Source organism: Varanus komodoensis, unplaced genomic scaffold (genome assembly GCF_004798865.1).
Source record: "Varanus komodoensis strain SLA01 unplaced genomic scaffold, ASM479886v1 scaffold15, whole genome shotgun sequence".
NCBI lineage: Eukaryota > Metazoa > Chordata > Lepidosauria > Squamata > Varanidae > Varanus > Varanus komodoensis.
Window position 1 is genome coordinate 20,229,401 of NW_025335440.1, and position 21,047 is coordinate 20,250,447.

The 21,047-nt window shown below is 44.4% G+C and overlaps 1 long non-coding RNA gene across 1 annotated transcript in view; it reads left to right on the top strand.

Moving 5' to 3' along the window:
- Positions 1 to 10,208, top strand: part of LOC123020858 — a 33,128-nt gene extending 22,920 nt beyond the window's left edge. Inside the window, exons 2-3 of the long non-coding RNA XR_006414207.1 lie at positions 9,625 to 9,682; positions 9,833 to 10,208. This is a non-coding gene — a long non-coding RNA (uncharacterized LOC123020858). The remainder of the gene's footprint in view (positions 1 to 9,624; positions 9,683 to 9,832) is intronic.
- Positions 10,209 to 21,047: the final 10,839 nt, after the last annotated feature.

Below are 21,047 nucleotides of genomic sequence, written 5' to 3' on the forward strand. Positions count from 1 at the left end.
GTTAAATTCTAGTCTTGCTAAATTGTCATCTGTAATTAGACCCTCATCTTTTCTGGGGTCCTCACTAGCTCACAGGCTGGTAAATTCCTTTGTTAATTGGAATTTTGTAGGGAAGGATATCAAAATGGAGCGGAGGAGGACTACATGGCCACTTTGAGTAACTCACAAGAGGAAAAAAAGCTGAGATATATGTGATGATGATGATGATGATGTTAAAGAAGTGAACCTCATCAAACAACCCAGTTGCCTGTTCCTGGGTTACAGCACCATACCAGGAACTGGCCTGGCAGCATGTGAGAAGAGAGCCAAATGGCACTTGAATATCATGTCATGACAGCGGTCTTGCCACGCAGTGCTCAGTGTGGAAATCCTGCCAGGCCATTCCCTGAGTCCACCAGGTTTATGTTTCCACAAAGTGTGCAACATCCAGGACAAGAGCCAAAGAGTGTAGCCAGCAGCAGGAGGGTTGATGCCAAACAACTGCTAGAGGCATCTGTACATGCCAAGCCGTTTTTAATTACATGGTTATCGGCAAGCTAAAACAGTGTCTTCCCAAATGTGGATCTGCGTATCCACAAGTAATACCATGTACTCATAAAGGGTTGATCTATAAGAGGAGCATTTCAAATAGAGGATTTTTGAAAGGATGGTGGAGGAAGACCAGGAAATGCTAGGCTGTTCTCTCTGCTGTTGCTTATAGCAGGTATGGCGGAGTCTGGAGAGGAAGAGGAGCTTTCTTCCTTCAAAGAAGCCATTCCTCTTGGGCTCATCTGCTGTAAAAGCCACATGGATCCACCACAGGATTCCCACACGTTGCACAGGAGCGTAGTGGCAGCCCACTGGGCTGGGCACCACACGGTGTTCTAGGAAGCACTCTGGAGTGCAGTGATTTCAAACCCTGGATTTAGGGGACAATCTTATACATGTTTCAACAAAAAAAGTCCTGCACCTCTCAGCATGCCCCAACTTGCACGGCATGCTTCTACACATGCATAAGATTGCACCTTTAATGGTCTTATGCCTCCCCTTTAGACATTCAGGCATGCATTACTTTACACATGAATTATACAACCAATGTTTCTCTTCTCTCCCACCCGTTCCCCGCTTTACAACTGTTTCTATATCCCTGATACTCAAGAGCAAAAGGAACAAACAAAATGAAAACAACCCTCACCTGTTTGCCAACTTTAATTTAAAAGGAGAGAAATACTCCAAGTGCTGCAGTTTTGCATTCTCCAATGAAAGCATCCTCATGACTGGTGGAATAAGATGGGTGAGGGTGTCTCTTGACCCCATGCTAAACACATCGATTTGGAAAGAAGCACTTTTTGTTGTAGAAAAGTGAAATGTCTTTAGGTAAAAATAACAACATGAGCTGTATGCACCCGCTCAGCCAGCTGCTTCCTGACTGCAAAATCTCTGATTTTGTTTTTAGTAAGAACAGATGGTCAACCACCGGCATCAGTCCATTGGGCCCCAGCATGGACATGCTGGTCCAGTGGCTGATGCCACAGCTTGGTCCCTCACCTGATGCTTTCTGGGTGCTGGCCTGCCCTATCTGCACCACAGGGGGCACATTCCACCCAGATGGACCCTGGCCAGACCTGTCGGATATCAGTGGCCTTCTGATCAACTGTGAATCAGCCCAAGAGCACCCATGCACAACACTTTCCCTGGCTCTTCAGCTTCTGAGGAACCTCAGGGCTTCCAGAGTCACCATTTGAAAGCATGGGGCTCAAGTAAGGAATAAGGACTCTCAAGACCTCTATGCAAGCTTGCAATTACGAAGGCACAGAAATACAAAGCTTGCAAATACGAAGCTTGCAAATACGAAGGCACAGAAAGATAACCTGCCAGAACTAGAGCATATAGAATTCAGTCTTGCCTCTTTTTGTGATGGCTATCTTACTTTAGCAAGCATAAGACAAGGATCATATGAAATAGATCACTGAAACCTACCAACACAGCTGTAAGAATGAGACAGTTGCTTCAGTAAAAAGAGAACAACTTTTAAAGATGCTAAATTGGGTTGTAGTTGCGGTTATCAGCATCCATTAACGACAATTGTCTCCCATGAGCTGGTAACTGGGTGCTGTTATGGTAAGGAGATAAGGCTCACCTAGCAGTGAAGGTTTCTTTGATACGAGCATCTGTCAAAAGTCAGGACTTAATTGTGGAGTAGGGATTACCTGTCCTCTTGCTTCTGAATTCTGACTGTCTGGTTGTTATGTTTTGGAATTCAGAAAGTTGAGTATTTTGGACCATTTATTTGAGAAACCTGCTGGCTCCTCTAGGAGAAAACAATTCATTCTGATGGAGAGTAATCCCTTTCGAGGGGCCACCAGCTGGCTATGGCAGGGCCAAGGTTCATCATCCAAGGAAGCAGGATATGGAGATGTGCCAAAGTCAGCAGAAACAAAAAATAATAATCATCATGTCATACTTTTCATCTAAGGTCTGGTCTTCCCACTGAGCTCAAGCAGAAATAAAAACAGGATGTGGGAGCTACATTTAAATCAAGCATAGAGTTCAGACATTTGCATACCTTGGAGTCATCTTTTTGCTTCTCGGGAAGAACTGTCTGGGCAGCATCTCATGTACATCTGGGGACATTCTGTGACATCTGTTTTGCAAGCCTGGCATAGGAAGTCTGCAACTGAAAAGAATTGGGCTACTTTGCATCAAAGAGCTCACAAGGGAATTTCCCTCCCTCCCTCCCTCCCTGATGTGGTGAACTCCACAGCCATATCTCTAGCAAGGTGCGTCTCAATCACCCTTTCATTACTTTCTCTAAAGTCCTTTTTCAGCGAGCTTCTGTAGGGCCTGGCACATGGTGATCTTCACACAAATGGAGCTTTCTGCGTAGCCAATGTGTTTCATCCAATGTACGAAAATCAGTGGAAAGGGAGGCTATGTATGGCCCCCTTCCCTTAAGCATCAACTAGGAAGCTGAGGAAAGGATGCTTTCAAGTTCATACAGCCATAAAGCTAGAAAGGATCATGTGATAAAAATGTGACTATTGTCTGTCATTGCCAAGGGCTCACCACTTTCCAAGCATTTGCAAGGGCTCTCTGTGGGGTTTGGGGAGCGACGCAAGACCTTATGATCGATAGGGTTGCGAACCTTTATCCTAGTGTAGGCAACGTGCTGCCCATGGCCACCAATGTATCTCCAGATGCCTTCTTACCTACAGGTGGGATTGCTGGGAGAGATGTTTTTGTTGGTGCTGGACACTGTGGGTTCGAAGGGTTTTCGTGTGTGAGGCCACTCTGCCTTGCATTCCATCTCCTGGGTAGGTTCCTTGCCCTTTGCAACTCTTCCCATGGCAGCCAGGGCAGGTGATGCGAGCATTAGGGTTGGGACAAAGCCTTTTGGAATCTGTCCCCCCAGAATCCACGGGCTTCCTCTCATGCTCAGTCTGCTCCTGCAAAGTGGGCTGAAGTCAGGGACCCCTATGGACCCCTAGTTGTGCAACCAGCAACCTTCCCCAGCTGCCATTCCTGGCAACTGTTCTTCTTCCCCACTTGCTGCTGCCACTGCTGCTGCTGGTGGTGGTGGCAGATGGGGAAGGGGGTGCCACGAGTGGGTACACCAGTCACCATTTCTGGAAAGCAACCTTCTTCCCTGCTGGCTGCTGCTGACGACAGCAGAGAAAGGTGCTGCTTGCGCAGTGCATGAGACTCGATTCCTGGAAAGCACCTTGCGACCCTGCTTTACACTCAAATCTGTTGACTGGAGGGGACGCTGCATCCTGTACACCATGCTAAGCAGCATCTTATGTAAGCTGTAAACACACAGAAGAATCCATCCCTATAAAGCGAGAAGAGCTTACCTTTAGGGTTGACTGAATTCAACAGATGGTTTTGCACTAAACATCTCACTTGCATAGACAACTTCCACCCTTTGTGCACTGGTCCACCATGCCATGCATTTTCTGTTAAGTGCACAACTCCACATAAGAACCACAAGTAACAGTTCTCAAAATGCATATGTTCAGAGTTCAGCAAGTTCTCTAATTTAGGGCAAATTCAAGGGTTATTAAAGAAATACTGCCAAGCCACAGTGTTATATTATTCCTGCCGGGAATTGTAAATATGTCCAGCGTTTATTTAAAACAGAGTTCAACAAAAGGTTTAGCAGGGGCAATGAATGTTTGCGCTGGAGTAGCCCTGTAGAAGCTTACAGAATTTTAGTTTAAGTAAGCTACAGCTGAATCATTCCTATGCAAAACCTGGCCAGGGTTGCAAACTTCTAGATCACTAGGTACTAATAGGTCAGAGGTACTACCATAATGCTAATCATGTTGCAAATATATAAGACCAGTCGAAATTGTTTTCTGCCCAGAACTATTATTTATATCAGTTGATGCTCTCTCAGCAGTTTACAACCATTCACAAACACAGATACAAGAATACAGAGAAGCAATAAAATAGGGTTTAAATTTTCAACATACAAAAGTTCAAATGGTTTGAACCACAAAACTGATTCTATGATTCTCATTCTTGTCTGGATAGAGGCTGAGTTTCAGTTTCTTAGATTTCCTCCAGTCCATTGTGACAGCTGGGCACTGATTTAGCACATCCACAGCCTCACCTGCTGAAGTTGAAAAGCTGCCATTGACATACAGATGCTAATTCACTCCCAGACTCCAGATAAACCCACTTGGCAGATTCATGTAGATGCCGAACCGCATGGGGGACAAAACCAACCCCCAAGGAATCCCATGCTGAGAAGGCAGTGGCCTGACTTACATAAATTGACATCAACTTGGTAACTGGTCAGCTAATCATGGCTTGCTCAAAACTTTGTGGCTCACAGCTGAATGTGACCTGAATAGAAGAATAGCATGTGGGGTGATATGAAAAGTTGCCCTGTGACTTATTCTCTGTGATGGTTCGCAAGCCATTGCTTGGCCTTGCAGTCACTGAGTGGCAGTGTAATCTCAAAAGGTAACAATAAATAATGAAAGAGATCTTAGGATCAGTTCACATACACGAGCCAAAGAAGTTTCTACACAGCAAACCTTTTGGGTATAGCAGCTTGCCATAGACCCTGAGGGTGTTGTTGTGGTTGTTGTTTTTAAATGAAAAATGGGAAAAAATAGAGTTCTTCGTATTTAGAAGTCCTGGTTTGAACCACCATATCTCAACCATGAATTAGGGCTGCCATTTATCTGGCAGTCCTCTCAAGTTTAACAGCAAGCAGGTCCAACATGGGCATCTCCATGCTGGGTATTAGCACACCCACTGAATTTTGCTGCTGGTAGTGAGAAATTTGTTTTAGTTTGCCTGGAGAGAGAATTTTCCAAACTTTGCAACTCTTCCCACATTTGGGAAGGAAAAAACTTGAAATGTAAAAAAGAAAAAGAAGATGTGGGAGAAATAGAATTGTCCCCTCATAGGTACCGGATCGGTCTGACAGGCACAAGCGGCTGCCCAGGAAAAGCCCTTGCCAGACAGAACTGCGTTTGTGCACGCGATTTGAAGGTGGCTGCTTTTAAAAGACACGGTGCCCTGCTATTTTCCCTATCAGTGAATCGTCTGTGAACACAGGTCGAAATATTTGGCATGTGGATCCCCACTGCACTCGAGATGCAAACCGTTTCAACATCTTGGGCTGGATCCAGTATCTATCTTGTGTTGACACAGGTGCTCTGTTCACAGAATGCATTTCCTCCCAAAGTTCTGGGTTCCTTCCTCCTCACGCACCGCGGCTCACCCCGTTCACCAGGGTCCCCTGACCTTCTGTGCAGGACTTTTGGAGGAATTAAGGAGCTGCCTGAGGAGGAGTAAGGGTGGCCTGCTCCTTGCCAAAATGGAGGAAATGCCTCACCAGAAGCTGAGCAAAAGAGCGCAGCCATTTCCATACAGCTTTCGTGTACAGCTGATTTATATGCCTAGAGGCTAATTTAGAAAATATTTTTATTTCAATAAAAATCCAGCCTATCATATCACATGTAGAACCCTGTGTATCTTGATGATCATTCTTTTGCCTTAGTGCTCACTGTTGCCAGATTATGGTTCTGATGATTCTTTATCTTTAAGCTGGAACTGGACATGGCACCCCTAGAAAAAGAGGACTGTCCTCTGTAAAGAAGACACATGGTCACCCTATGTTGGGAGGTAGAGAAGTCCACTTCTTCCAGTTATTGCTATGTGCTGCTAAGTTGTTTCTGACTGATGGAGAGTCTATGAAGGCACATTCTCCAAAATGCCCTGCTTTGCACTGAGGATCTGGGAGATCTTGATTCTATTTCCCACTCAGTCACCCTGAAGCTCAGTCTCTTGCCCTCAGCCTAACCTACCTCACAGGGTTGTTGTTGTGAAGATAAATTGGAGTGGATGAGAATGATGTAAGCTGCCCTGGGACCCTCAGAAGAGGGGGGAGAGACAACATATAAATGCGATGTAGTAATATGAATAATAAATTATAGGACACACAAACCCATTACTTCTGTCCAGCTAGTGGATAGTCATACACGTGGCACTCAGTGCAATACACTAGACTGACCCCACGGCCCTGCTGGCTAGCTATCTCCATAACAGTTTTCTTGGTGTTATTGTTGGGTTTGATTACCTAGAAAGCTGATCCTTTACTAGGAAAAGGAGGGGAATTTATTTATAGTCATTTGCTGATACTTATAGCTATTTACCGATGGGTTGATAGCCCTGGCCACTTCGCCCTGTTGCTAAGCAAACACAAGTGCTTAAGTGATGTGTTCTGACACTTTGTCACTGGGGCCGAGATGCTTCCTCCGTGGCGCTCCTCAGGCTTAGAGAGCTGGTCTCCTTGCAAGCCTGCCCCCCCCCCCCCGCTTACTCTCAGGATCTTGGCCCAGCTGCTGCTGCTGCAGCCAGCTTAATTAGAGGGCTTCATGTGAAAAGCAAAAATTGGCCTCAGCTACTGCAGTAACTTCCAGCAAGTGGGAATGTAGGCCAGTTGATGCCTCAAGAGTTAGGGATGTGACCATTAGGCCACATTCTGGCTCCCTTGTGTTCCCCAGACTTCTTTCCCACACTGGGTCCTGGCCAGGAAGTGAGCTGAACAAGTTTGTGAACCCTCAGGTACCCTAGCAGACCCTTCTTCACATAAAGTATGCCCAGTAGGTAATGCAAAGTACATAACTCTTTGCCCAAAGTACGTAAGATACGCAAAGCCGGCCAGTCACATGCAGAAGCGGCTCTTTGCCCAAAGTGCGTAAGATACACAAAGCCGGCCAGTCACATGCAGAAGCGGGACTCCACGTGCGCATGCGCACACGCCGGCCTCATGCCTCACCTCCTGCTGAACACCCATGCAAAGGATCAGCATGCGGCGACTCAGGGCGAGACAAAGTGCACCAGAGTCCGGGGAGCCAAAGCAAAGATATTCCCTTCCCCAAACTGAAGAGCAGATTTTTGATATTAAGTGAAGAGGACAGTCGTTGATGGCAAATTTTCCGTCTAGGAAAGAGACCAGTAGTCAATGTGTCACTGGAGGGGACAATAGACAAAAGGTAGGTGATTTGGGAAGGAATTCAGGTCCAGCTTCCCCAGGGATGCAAAGCGATGAGCGGTTGATGCTCCAAATCTGGTTTAGGAAAGAATGTGGTTTGTAAGGGCTGACTACTTTTTGTGTGTATGTTTTAAAACTAAGTGAATCCTCAAATTTGGAATAGGTACAGTTTATGAGCTGTGATATAAGGCCTAAAACCTGAGCCTATACCAAGTTTAAACTGAAGCTAACCTACACTTATTTTGTGCAGCACCATCCTGTCCATTGTGAACTACTGGACAAAGTGTTATTAAGGCATGCCAGGGCTCTTATACCTTTAATAAATGCTTCCCGACTTCACCTCTACATGGTTTATTGCTTCTTATTAGGCGAAAGCAGCAGAATTACTGATGAGCAGCTTATGAACTGACTCTGCAATAGCCTGCTAAATTGCCATGTAATGACTGTTTCAGTTCCCATGAGGGGGAAACAAATTTCAGTGACTGATTTCCATCCCACTTAGTCTCGCTCTCTTTCTCTCTTTCTATATATAGGTCTAAATATGAAAGTAATGTTATTTTGTTTTAAAAAAGAAAATAATCATTAAAGCCTTTTGCCCAAGCAGGGATCAGGTATGCATGTTAAGGTGCAATTAGCAGGTTATTTATCATAGCTTCCCTAACTATGCTGAACAGAAAGCAGTAAAAGTGGCCAAAGTAAGAATCTATTAACTAAAATTGCAGGGGAGGGGGTGGGGGTTACTGAATGGGCTGGATAAGCATTGCAGAAGGCCGTGGGGGAGGGCAGTGCAGGGCTGGGCAACCAGCATATATCACCATGCGTGCTGTTTACATAGTGTAGCACTGTGTTAAGTGTTGTGTGGCACCTGTTTTAATTGTACAACTAGCTGACTAAAGAAGAGCCTTTGCTTAGCAGTGCTAAAGGGTCCTATTTTGGTACTTGGTCATCACAGGAACTCCAGAAATCTCAAGGCAAGGTCCTGCGTCTCAAAGCATGGACCCTTTTGTGTGCACATGGGCAAAAGGTGGATGGGAATCCCTGCCCATTCCTTTAAATGATTACTCTGTTGTTGTTGTTGTTGTTCCACCATTGTTGTTCCAAGACCCAGGTGGCATCTGCCTCCTTTGTTCTCCCACAGAGGCTGGGGATGGGAAGGCACCGGTCATTTCCCTGGGTGCTGGGCCATCTGTCCTCCTCACCTAGCCATCTTTGCATGTTAAGCATCTGCTTTGTAATTTGATATAACACAATAGGAAAGAGCACACTTCTGTTTCATCCTTTCCTTAAGTACCAGCCTAGCAGACAAAAGACCACACGTTGGTGCAGGGGAGGGGACACGCTGTTCAAAGACGAGAGAATAAAGTGTTGAGCTTACTGATGTAGGAGATTGAGAGCAGAATGGTACATTTGGCTGGATGGAAAAAGTCCTTTTTTCTGTCACTTGCATAGGATTGCATCTTGAATGATTACAAGAAAGGCAACAAGAATCTGAAGGGTCCGTGAGAGATCCCCCAGATGGGACCTCCCTTTGTTGGTTTTGCAATTTCACTTAAATCCCTTCCCACGGTGGGCATTTATGCTGAGCTGTCTTGCAGAGTTTTGATGGACTCTTTATGTGGCAACAATGCTGTAAACTTACTGTGCTGTCACCAGCATCGTACTGTCTATTTAGTCTTTCTTTTACAGATGGGATTTATTTATTTACTTGGTTGATCTATTTGTATCTCAGCTTTCAACCCCAGAGCAGCTAACAAAAACATGCAAACCTTACAAATTCACAATTGTGCAGATAACACCAGAGCCGTTCCAAATGTGTGCTTGCTGGAGTCCTGCAAATCCTCCTTGGAAAACCCACTCACATGCCCTCCTGTTTATTGAAACTCTTGATTTTCCCTTTTCAGTGTTTTTCCTGAAGTTTCATTTTACACTTACAACAGGAAATAGCACACCAATGATGTCGACAGTGCAACCCCCATGCATGTCTACTCCGAAGTAAGCCCCTTTGAATGTGGTGGGGCTGACCTTCTCCCTGGAAGGGACAGGACAGCATCCTAAGACAGCTTCATTGAATTCATAAATTTCACCTATTTTAGCAGGTACATGATATTCATGCTCTTTTGTTTTTACAGGCATTTCAAGAGGGAGTTCCCAAACTGGCTTTGGACTTGGAGACAACCTAGACGTGTGGTGAGAAACCTCAAGCCTGGGGCCAAATCTGGCCTTCCTGAAGTCCCAGCCATGAGGGCACCCCCTTTCCTGTCCCGCATCCTTTCACCCAATCACCAGCCTTTAAGAGACATCCCAGTTCATGTGCGCTTTTTCTGCTCATTCAAAAAGGTTGAAGTGCCTCCACTAAGATACTGCAGTAGAAGCTTTTGGCTAAAGTATGCTGGCATTTTGTGGCATTTGGACTCTTCCCATTCTCCCTTAAACCCCATCACTGCTTGAATGAGGCCTGAGAGCATCTCCGAAATGATATTTGGATCTTGGGATGAGAGAGGCTCCCCTGACTCCACAGCACTCAAGGGCTTTTGGCTTCCTCAAAATTTCTCTAATCATTTATTATTCTCCCATGTCAGCAAAATCCTGTGAGGAATTAGACTTTTTTTTTGCACTGCTCTAGAAATTCTTCTGCTGTTTCTCCAGAGGAAGAATCCCCAACTCATTTCTCATTTTGTCCGGACTTCATTTTTAAATGGCGAAGTTCCATAGCCCAGCAATTATACAGTAGCACCCTATAGTCAGTGTCAGGATGATATGGTACTGCTATGGCACAGAAAGATGGGATAATTACAAAAAGCAATTTAAGACCTTGCTTTGGCCACTGTTCTTGGGTCTTAAGTCTCCTCTTGGTGTACAGAACAAGAGTGAATAAAATTTTATCTATATTAATGACTGCTATTCAGTAGGTACATCCTGAGGTATACAAAACCATGAAAAGCTCAGTTATTATTTTCTGATTAGCAACTGTTGAAACGAATTCAGTTCTGTAGCGAAAATGACATAATTCATGATATAATTGAATACACAAAACTGTGTTTATATAATATCAAGGGTCTTGCTCAAAGCAAGCCAACCCAGGACAACAAAGGTAACACTGACCCTCTACTCCCATGTCAAGTGGATGCAAATCAAAAGCATGTTGTGGATAGTATGTGGGCAACAACGAATGTGTTTGCTCGGATTAAAATGGGCTGTCATCATCTTTGTTGTCCCAGGTGAAAGACATAAATTCAGCAGCTAGAGCTTCTTGTAACACTGCTGGGAGTGGAGAAGTAGCAACCCTAAAGCAATGGAGTGCTTAAATAAGGTTTTATATGTATTTTAGCGGTAGTCTTTTCAATATAGTCATGCACGTATACAGTGCTGGAAAGCAAAATTGGCAAGAAATACAACATTATCCATTGTAACTGTCCTGTCTGATTTAGTAGACACTCCAGATGGCTGAAGCAATGATTGTATAATCAAAAAGAAGACCCTTGCACACCTCAGTACGGTGAATGCCAGAAACCCAAACTTAGCCCATGAAAATTTCAGGGCTGCTTGGTTAGTGACAGGAGCGCCTAGAGTGGCCCACATAACACCTGTATTGAAAGAACCACATTGGTTATCATTTGTGGCCTGGGCCCAATTCAAGGTGCTTGTGTTGACATATAAAGCCCTAAAGGGCTTAGGCCCTGGTCACCTCAAGGAGTGACTGCACCCAGATATGCCTACCTGGCCTTTGAGGTCTCTGCCGGGGGCCCTCCTGCATGAGCCATCCCCTAGGGAAGAGAGAGGGATGGCTGCTGGGAAGAGGGCCTTTTCTGCCGCTGCTCCCCATAGTTGGAATGCTCTCCCCAGGGAAAGTCACCTGGCAGCTTCTTTATACTCTTTTCGGTGCCTGGCAAAGACCTTCCTTTTTAAAAAGCATTTTAATAGTTGATGCTACTAAACCTTCATTTTGTATTTTTATCAGTATTTTCTTAGTATCGTATTTTTAATTGTTATCAGTTTGATTGTGGTTCTTTATCTTAGGATTGCGAGCTGCCCAAAGGTGCTGTAACACAATAAGCAGCATACAAATGTTTTAAATGAATATTAAATGGATGCTGTGGTGTTTTGTTTTATTCTACTCATTTTTATTGTAAGCTGTCCTGAGATACTAGTGATGGATGGGCTAGAAAAGCTATAAATAAATATATTTCTCCAAATGTTTCTACTTGTGTAATTGAATAAGAATGGTTGAAAATGTTCCACACAGCACTGGAAGAGGCTTCCTGGCAGTACCAGCTGCTCAGCAATGGAACGCATTGCTTTACAAGTTGGTGGCTTCTCCATTGCTGGAGATGGTTAAGCAGAGGCTGGACAGTTGACTGTCGGGAATGTTGTGGTTGCATCGTGCACTGCAGAGCCTCCACAGCACAGGGTTTGCCTCTTCCCACTGCATATGGACATATTCCACCTTGGCCACCTTGCTTTTATGTATTTATGGCTTTTATCAACTGTTCAGTTAGCAAAAATCTCTCAGAATGGTCTACGGCAAGGATAAAAACCATATTAAAACATAGCATATCATACATTTTTGATGTCAATAGGACATCTAGAATATCCATCAAAATGTAATGTCATCAACAATTAACAAATCATAATTACTGAATTCATAATACTAATACATAACACAAAAATAGTAGCTAAACCACAGTATGCCAATGACAATATGAATAAAAACCAATGTAAAACTGAATAAATACCCAGCTATTAAAACTGAAAGGTTTTCAGCTGGCACCAGAGTTGGTGTCAGGCACACCTCACTGGGGAGCTTGTTCCGCAGTCAGGGTGCCACAGCCAAGAAGGCCCTTCCCCTCCTGGCCACCTTCCTTCCTTCTTTTAAAGGTGGCTCCCAGAGAAGGACCCTGTAGATTACCTTGGGGTCTGGGTGAGTAGACTTTTTGAAAGTTAATTATAGATTCTTGCAAAGTTTAGTTTCCACTCCACAATTTGCTTATAGGCTGTTTGCATAACTTTGTGCAAATTGCAAAGCAGAGACCTGAATTTAGTACATATTTCATTGGCCTTAAAAAATAAATAAATCATGCCCCATGTTAAAAAAAGAAATCTGGATGCTGGTTGGACTTGCATCAGACGTAGTCTGCTCTGTGCTAATGAACGGGATATAAAAGCCAAAACAATTCAGCACCAGTGCATGGTTGGCAGACTAGAACCCACAGGGCCAAGTCAAGAAAATCTGTCAGATTTTCACAGCCTGATTAGAATCCTTACACACCCCTCGTTTTGACAATGCCCAGCAACTGCTTCTTTGGGGGATGAGGTTATGACACAGGTAAATTTTGTACAAGAACAGTCTTTGATATTCACTGATGTACATGCTCACTTAAATTATTTAGCAGGAAAACAACAAGTGGAAGGGGAAATGAATCCTCTGTGCCCTTTTGACAGCTAAAAGACTGATATTACAAAACTGAAAGAATAAACAGTCACTTCCTATAATGCTATAGATGGAGAACCTTAAATGCTTTTGGTATATGAATGGGTAGCATAAGGACACTGCCTTCAAACAGACACTTTGGATATTTGGTCTGCTTTTGTTGAAACCTATGTATAATTGCAAGGATGTTTGAGACACTTGATACAAATCCATGCAGTTAAATTAAAATAAAGGAATATATCAACTGGATGATCTTCATAAGCACCTCCAGATTGATGCTTCTGGGAGGCAGCCCCAGCTTGTCTTTCCCTGTTGTCTGTTGTCCTCTGCAGACTGCTGGGAGGTACACCTGCAGCTCAGGTGAGGAAGGTGGGTGGATAACTAGGCAGGAAAGGATGGAAGAAGCCCTTGGCTGCCCCATCTCTCACTATATCAGGGAATCCCACAGAGGCATATTGCATTTGTTCAATAGTGAACACAACTCCATGAGGACCTGAGAAGGGTTCCAGAAGGCCAGACTAATGCATGTGGCAGGTGGGAATGCAATGAAATAGTCCATAGGACAGGCAGTGCCACTTCAAATTCCAAGGGAGAAATGCCATTTTCAGTGCTCCCCCATCTAAAGCTAACACATCATTGAATGGACTCTCTCATGTGCTAGTTTTCTAGCTACGCAAACTTTTAAAATGTGTTATGGAGAAGCAAGGAGTAGAAGAGAGTGCCGGGTCTTTCCAAACCACTGAAGGTCCACACAGAAGGACACATTCTTGTATTTGCACATATGACTGCAGTTCACCAGTCTACATTATCTCTAATTCCAGCTTCTTGGTCTCTGATTTATTCAGGTGGGCCCGCAATGTTCATTGGGCATAAGGCACTGAGCTATACACCTAACTTCTAGGCCAGATGTTGGTTTTCACATTACAGCAAGGAAGGCATCCATGCATGAACATCAGTCCAGAAATGATGGACAATTCCAATCCGTGCCTCTCACAACCTCCAGCAGGTACATCTGCCAGAATTGAAGCCAAATTCTCTGCACACGGTACCTGGACTGTTACCTTCTTTTTTCAAAGCAAAACCTAATAGGTAAAAGGAAGGCCAAACACCCAGTTCCTCCTTTAGATTAAAACACAAGAACACTGTAATATGGAGACTCTCAAGGGGGAAAGTTACACCTGTGCCTGCTTGCCTTTGTGGTCACCTTTGATGCTGCACCAACTGTGGAAGGGCACAGCTTCTGCCACCCCCACCGCTTGTCACCTGCGGGCCCTCCTGGCATTTGTGGCGGGGGGGGAAAGGGGGCAGCTGTAATACCTGAGGCTGCTGTGGAGCGGAGCGGAGAGCAGGCAGAGCCTGCACTGGCCACGCCTTCATAGCCAGCCAGTACACAGGGCAGCCCCAGTTTGGTGCTGGTTTGGGCACTGGGTTTTTCTAATAGGGCTCCTGTGGGCTTATTTTTACTATTTTGTCATTCTTGATATGGTTGCATTACTTCATTATTATTATTATTATTATTATTATTATTATTATTATTATTATTACATTTCTATGCCGCTCCTTGCCGAAGCCTCGGGGCGGCTTACAACACAATACAATACAATATAAAATAACAATTAAAATTAATAATATAAAATAAATAAAAAATATAAACGATATAAAAGAAGTTAGAAAAGTTATAAAAGAAAAGAAAAGAAGTCGCCCTGGCCAGATAAATAAGTAAATATTGTTAACAATTAAATATTTGGTATTGTTCTTTGATATTGTTTTCTATCTTGTTTATATATATATTTATTTTTATTTATATAAAATATATTGTTATTCATTGTAGTATGTATTATTTATTTTGGATTTTAGTGTACTGTTTGATTACGTATTTAGAATACCGGCAGGAGAGCCCAAAGAGCTATGGGGTGGAATAGAGATGTAAATTGAAATGAAAGTAAATAATGATCACAGTTATCTTTCATACCCTCTTTTTCCCTTCCAGAAAGAAACATGCATGAGGAGACTAGGTTTATTTGGTGTTTTCTGCTCACCTGCAATCTCTGTTTGCCATTGTTCTATGGCAACGTTGGTCCATTGGTTTTTCAACAGCGAAAACATAAAAGCACTAGGCGAGCATAAACAGGAAACTTGTGTTTAGGTGGGAGTTCCCAGGAATTTTGTTCTGCTGACCACAAAGGCCATGGGAGAAAGGAAGTAGGAAAAACACTGTAAATACCTGGGTGACTAATAACTTTGCACTACTCATCTGGCCTTTTTGGGACATACAGCTCTCTGCTCCTCCAAGGAAAAAAACTCAAAGGCTTTTCAGGATGTTGCATGTTTTATTTCTTTGCAGTCCCCCCCCCCCTTTTTTTTTGCAGTGCTCTCCTTCTCTTATATCGGATGCAGTGATGCAAACAGCAAAAGGTGTACCACATTAATCCTATACCTGTCTTCTCAGAAGAAAGTCCTCCATGAGACTTATTCCCAGCTAACTGTATATAGAAACTCAGCTTTACAATGCTAACCTGATGGCAGAATCCCTTCCACATCAGCAAATTAAAGTGTTTAGGATCCTTTGCAAACAATGTTGTACTGGCCCAATGTGAGATGACCTAGTTCATTGCCAGAACAGTGATATGCAGAACCTTGACTCACTTTAAACTTTATTAACCCTACGGTCTGGCTGCTCGAATGCCCTTAGTTACTGCAAGTTGCGATACTTAAAGGGCTAAAACAGACATTACTTTAAATCTGTACCTAGCAGCAACATCTCTCCCCATTTTTACTTTAGAGGAGGTAAAGTACTCACCCATCCAGACTGGGACCATAACATGGGGACGAAAGGGGATTTCAGGCCCTTTGCATCTCCTCTACAGTGAAAATTGGGGCAGAGAAATATAGCTGTGAGATATAGATTTAAAATAAGATATAGATTTAGGCCTGTTTTGACCCTAAAGATCCTTCAGCTATGCACATCTTGCAGCGCATAATTCTGGATGCAACATTTGAAATGATCTCTGTAAGTTAAATCAAACTATAATGAATCTCACCATCCTGAGGACTATGCCCAGGTGGATCAGTCCAGGTGTTAATTCATGACAAGTGAGTTCAAGTCTCCTCTACTTCCTTTTTGGGGTGACTCACTTTGATTGGGCAGCCCTTCAAAAAGAGGAGCATCCACTGCAAGAGAGGACACCTGGCCATACTTTCACTCCCATTGCATAGGAGTAGGTTGTGGGGCAGCCCAGTTTATTGATGACATTGATTTTTTTTAGGGGTGTTAAAACCAAAGGGACTGGGAGGAGCCCCAAAGGAATCCCTCCAAGCTGGGAAAATGGACATCAAGATGGCAAATGCAGTTCAACATAAGCAAGTGTAGAGCAATGCATGCTGGGGCAAAAAATCCCAACTTCAGGTATGGGATCTGAGTTAGCAGTGACTGAGCAAGAAAGGGATCTTGGGGTAGTGGTGGGCAGCTCAATGAAAATGTCAGCACAATTCTCAGCTGTTGCAAGGAAGGCAACCCCATACTAGGCATCATTAGAAATGGAACAAAAAATAGAACTGCCAAAATCTTACTTCCCTTATAGAACTCTTTGGTGCAACCACACTTGGAATAGTCTGGTCACCTTGCCTGAAAAAGGACATTATTGAGTTGGAAAAAGTATAGAGAGGGGAAGAAAGGGGGCGGGGGGGGGGGCTGGAGCAGCTATGGTAACTGGGACTGTTCAGCTTAGAAAAATAGTGAATAATGGGAGACATGGGACAGATGTTTAAAATAATGCACAGGGTGGAGAAGGGAGACATTCTTCTCCTTCTCCCACAACATTCAAGCACAGGGTCATCCCATGAAGATGATTGGTGGGAGGTTAGGACAGACAAAAGGAAATAATCCTCTGCACAGCATATAGTTAAATGGTGGAATTGGTTTCTGTGAGAGATGGTGATGGCCACCAGTCTGCATGTTTCTAAAAAGGGGGCTGGGCAGATTCACGAGGGAGGAGCTACCAGTGGCTGCTACCTGTCTGCTGACCAGAGGTGGCCTGCCTGCGTACACCAGTTGCTGAGGAGCTGGGCAGGAAGAGGGCTTGCACTCATCCTGCTTGAGGGATCCTGTGGGCAGCTGATTTGCACTGCATGTGCAGAGTGCCGGATGGGATGGGCCTTTTGTCTGATCAGGCACAGATTATGTTCTTATGTTGTAGCCACACTGATATTCAGAGCCAATGGCCTCCTCTTTGCAGTAGGCTCTTACCAAAGACAGGCTGACAGGGAAAGGGAGGTGAGCTGAATACAGGGCTGATTCTGAGCCGAGACCCAGCGCTGAGTGCTACTTGGAACGGGAGCTGACAACCCTTTAACATAATTGCATCCTTGGAGTGGGGAGCTTTCAGTATATAAGTTCCAATATAGCATGGATTTAATTCTTGCTCCCCTAAGAATGGTCTTTGCTATCTCTTTTCAGTAAGGTTTTTTTCCTGGCATCCCTCCCTCATCTGATGCAGCAGGGCTCTTCTTGTGTGCTTGTAAGGAACATGACAGGCCAGGGAATTAAGTTGGAATGCTTCCCGACAAGCAGCCCCTTCCAGTGAACTCCACAAACTGCCTCAAGTCTTAAAAAGTATTGCCGAGGCTTTCTACAAGCTCTTCCAGGAAGGAATCAGATAGTATAAGAGAAACACAGTTTTCCACCTACAGACCAAGCAGGGTCTTCAAAGCACATACTAGAAACACCTGCAAAACCTCTGAACAGTGCTGAGCTTGGGAAGGAGGTACACCTGCTTGGCAACATCATGTTCCATTCGCACCTTCAGATACCTGGGGAAAATATGTCTCACCTACCAGTTGGCCACTGAGTGCCAGAATAAGATGCTACAGTAATCTGTTGCTCCCCTGATGCACTGCATTTTCCTCAGCCCCCAAACTCTGCTCTGATTCTGAGATAGAGAGCATCAGACAAAAGGGGCAAAAGCACTCCCTTGCTAATTTATATTGTCTAAAAGGATTGAGATGAAAGTGGCCAAATCTTCTCTCCCCTTGTTTTGTACTGAAGCCGCAGCTGGAAGTGGGAGTCGTGTATCTCTTTGTAAGAGGTTTTCCCGTTAGATTCCCCCCAAGGGCCTCCATTGTTACCCAAAGGGGCCCTCTGAGGGAGGGCTTTTCTTTCTTTCTTCCCTGGCTACAGAGCACAGCTTGGAAGAGGTTTTGTCTTTTAAACTGACCAGCAGCAGCTTTGGCTAATCTGCATCTTGCATGTTGTGGAGATGGGGAAGGAATGGATTTCAAAGTGGGGCCATCTGTACAGAGAAAAACTGGCAGATCAGGGCTGGTTCACGGTCTTGATGATTTCCCAGCAAACACCAAGGACTGTCTGGCTAAACTGAAGACATCTGGCCAACTTAATTTAGAATGCAGGGTCTAATTTCACTGGAAGCTTGGGCCATTTACCGCCTAGATAAACTCCAGATTGGCAACACTGGGGCAGAAGCTGTTACAGGCCGTTGTTTCAGTAATGAGGAAATTCATCTCCCCTGGGAGAAAGCATCCCGGCTGAAACCATAGCACAGATCATCCTCAGAACAGGGAGAAAGTGAGTGGGGGTTGGCCATTTTCTCTACCAAACGGGGGGAATGCGGTCCTTCAAACATCACTTTCTTATGGACAACATTCAATTACCTTCTTTATCTTACGGGTGGGTGCTCCTAACAGATGTTTTTCATTTGTCTCTCTGTGCCCAGGACAACTGCTACTGGGTCCCAGAGGTGGTATCACGTGACTTGCTCATGTTCTCCAAGAGCACAGTCTGAAAGTCTGCATATATACAGAATATATTGTTGCACTTCAGCTGGTGGAAGAGGCTGCAGCTGACATTTTGGCTGGAGCTCATTCTTTAGAGCATGCGATACTAATCTGGTCCCATTTTTTAAGGGCATCTGTTTTGTTTCCAAGCCCAATTCAATGTGCTGTTGATCACCTTTAAATCCTGCAAACAGTTTAAGACCATGGATTTAATAGGCTGCCTTTGGCAGGGCCCTTTTGGTTTTAGCACCCTGGTTGTTGAACATCTTACCCTAGCAGGCCTATGCGGTGCATTTTTATTAGCTAAGATGTCATGTGAAAATTATTTTGTTTTACTGTACTTTGGCTGATAGATTTTTTTACCCCTTTTGGTTATTTTACATCCCTGCTTTGAGGTGTGCTCATGTGTGTAACATGATTGATTTTGGTATCATTTTAATATGTTAGTTATCTTAGGCAGTGCTTTTTTTTTTTGTCATAGAACGCACTGGAATGGAGTTCCGGCACCTTTTTTCAACAGATTTTCCAAGTTTTAAAAATAACTTTTGAAAATTTGATGTTTGGTCTATGTGGATTTGAATCGCCCTGTCGAGTGTTGCAGGTTGGCGGCAAAATCATTAAAATGGTGCATGCGGGCTGCTTGTGTGTCAAATCCAATGCATGCGTACTTCTTCCGTGCCGGTTGTGATGGTACTGCTCGGCTTGTGATTGGTCATGTGGTGGTGCACTGAGTGCTTACTGCATGCGGCAACCATTATGTTTCATTACATAACTGACGTGTGTGGGTGTGTGTACAGTGATTTGACTATGTGCAAAAGGTAAATAATTTCATGAGTTCCGGCACTTTTTTTTTTTTTACAAAAAAAGCACTGATCTTAGGTAATTGCTTTTTGAACTGAAAGGCAGTGTATAAATATTTAAATGACTAAACAGAATCAATGGTATATATTTATTCAAAAACACATGCAATGAAGTGTTTTAATGTGGAATACAAAGCACAAACCCTGTTTGTGGCAGGAAACCCACCTTCATGCACCCTGAGTAATCATTCAAAATGCAACGTGCACACACACACACCACATCAAAGTGGTGCCATGAAATTGATAAGCCCAGATACAGGGACTGGGAGGGTTACTGCTGAAGACCTCATGAAGACCCTTCTCCAAAGCCAGAACACTACTGAGAAAAGGAGAACGATACAGTTGGCTGTGCGTGTAGGGAGATGTCCTCATCCTTCACATAGTTCAGAAACATTTCAGAACTGCGCTGGATAGAGGAAACATGCTGCACATGACAGTCAAATTGAAATGTATTTTGTAGAGGACAATTCTGCATTTGAAGGACCATCTAGTTTCACTCCGGGGCTGGTTCAGAAATGAGAACCCCTAGAAGAGACAGCTGCAGGGACCTTGCTGTTGCCCAGCAGCAGGTGAGGAGTCATGGAAGCCATCTGGCCATCATCTTGTCACTATGGTGAGGCACTCTTAATCTCTAATAAGGACAGTGATTACTTCCTGATAGTCATTTGTAGCTATACATGCAGATTAGCATATGCAAAGATCTATCATCTTTCCGGGTGATGCATTTCCTCTTTTTGGACAGTGCACCAGGGCCATCCTGCGCATATCTCTGGCAGCAGTGCTGATCCTGCTGCTGGAAAACCTTTGGCTTGTCCAAAAGGCTACCTGAAATGCTACAGGAACTTTCAATCCAGTCTGACCAGACTCTGTGGCAGGAGATGGGTGGGGGGAACTGACATTTATTATGAGCTCAGAGTGGCTTACATTCATCCCCTCCTGCTGCTCTCAATCTTATCCCCACAACAACATCCCTGTGAGGTAGGTTGGGCTGAGTCTGTGACTGGCCCAAGTCACCCAGTGGGCTCCGTGGCTGAGCGGGACTAGAACACACGTCCCCTGAGCCCCAGTCCCACACTCCTAGCTGCTATGCCACACTAGCTTTCCCATTTGCAACAAGGGCAATGGCAGCTCTGCTGTGTTATCTCCACCTCCCTGAAAAGGATGATCCCTGCACAGTCTTGGTCTGATGCCAGGGGGCCATAGTCTAGGGGCCCAAGAGGCCTCAGCAATCTTGCTCCAGCATAGCAGGCCTCCATCTGGCTGGTGCTTCCATACAAGAATGCACAGGGAGCCTGCGCACAATGCCTGGAGTTCAGACAGGGAGGAAATGCAACATACAAATGTAATGAAACAAAAATAATAGCCGGCGCTGGCAGAGCAGCAGCTGGGTCAGCTGGTTGCTGTCAGAGTTCATTCCTGATAGGCTGAATCCTTTTGCCATCTGCTCCGAACATTAGTCAAATCAAATAAATAT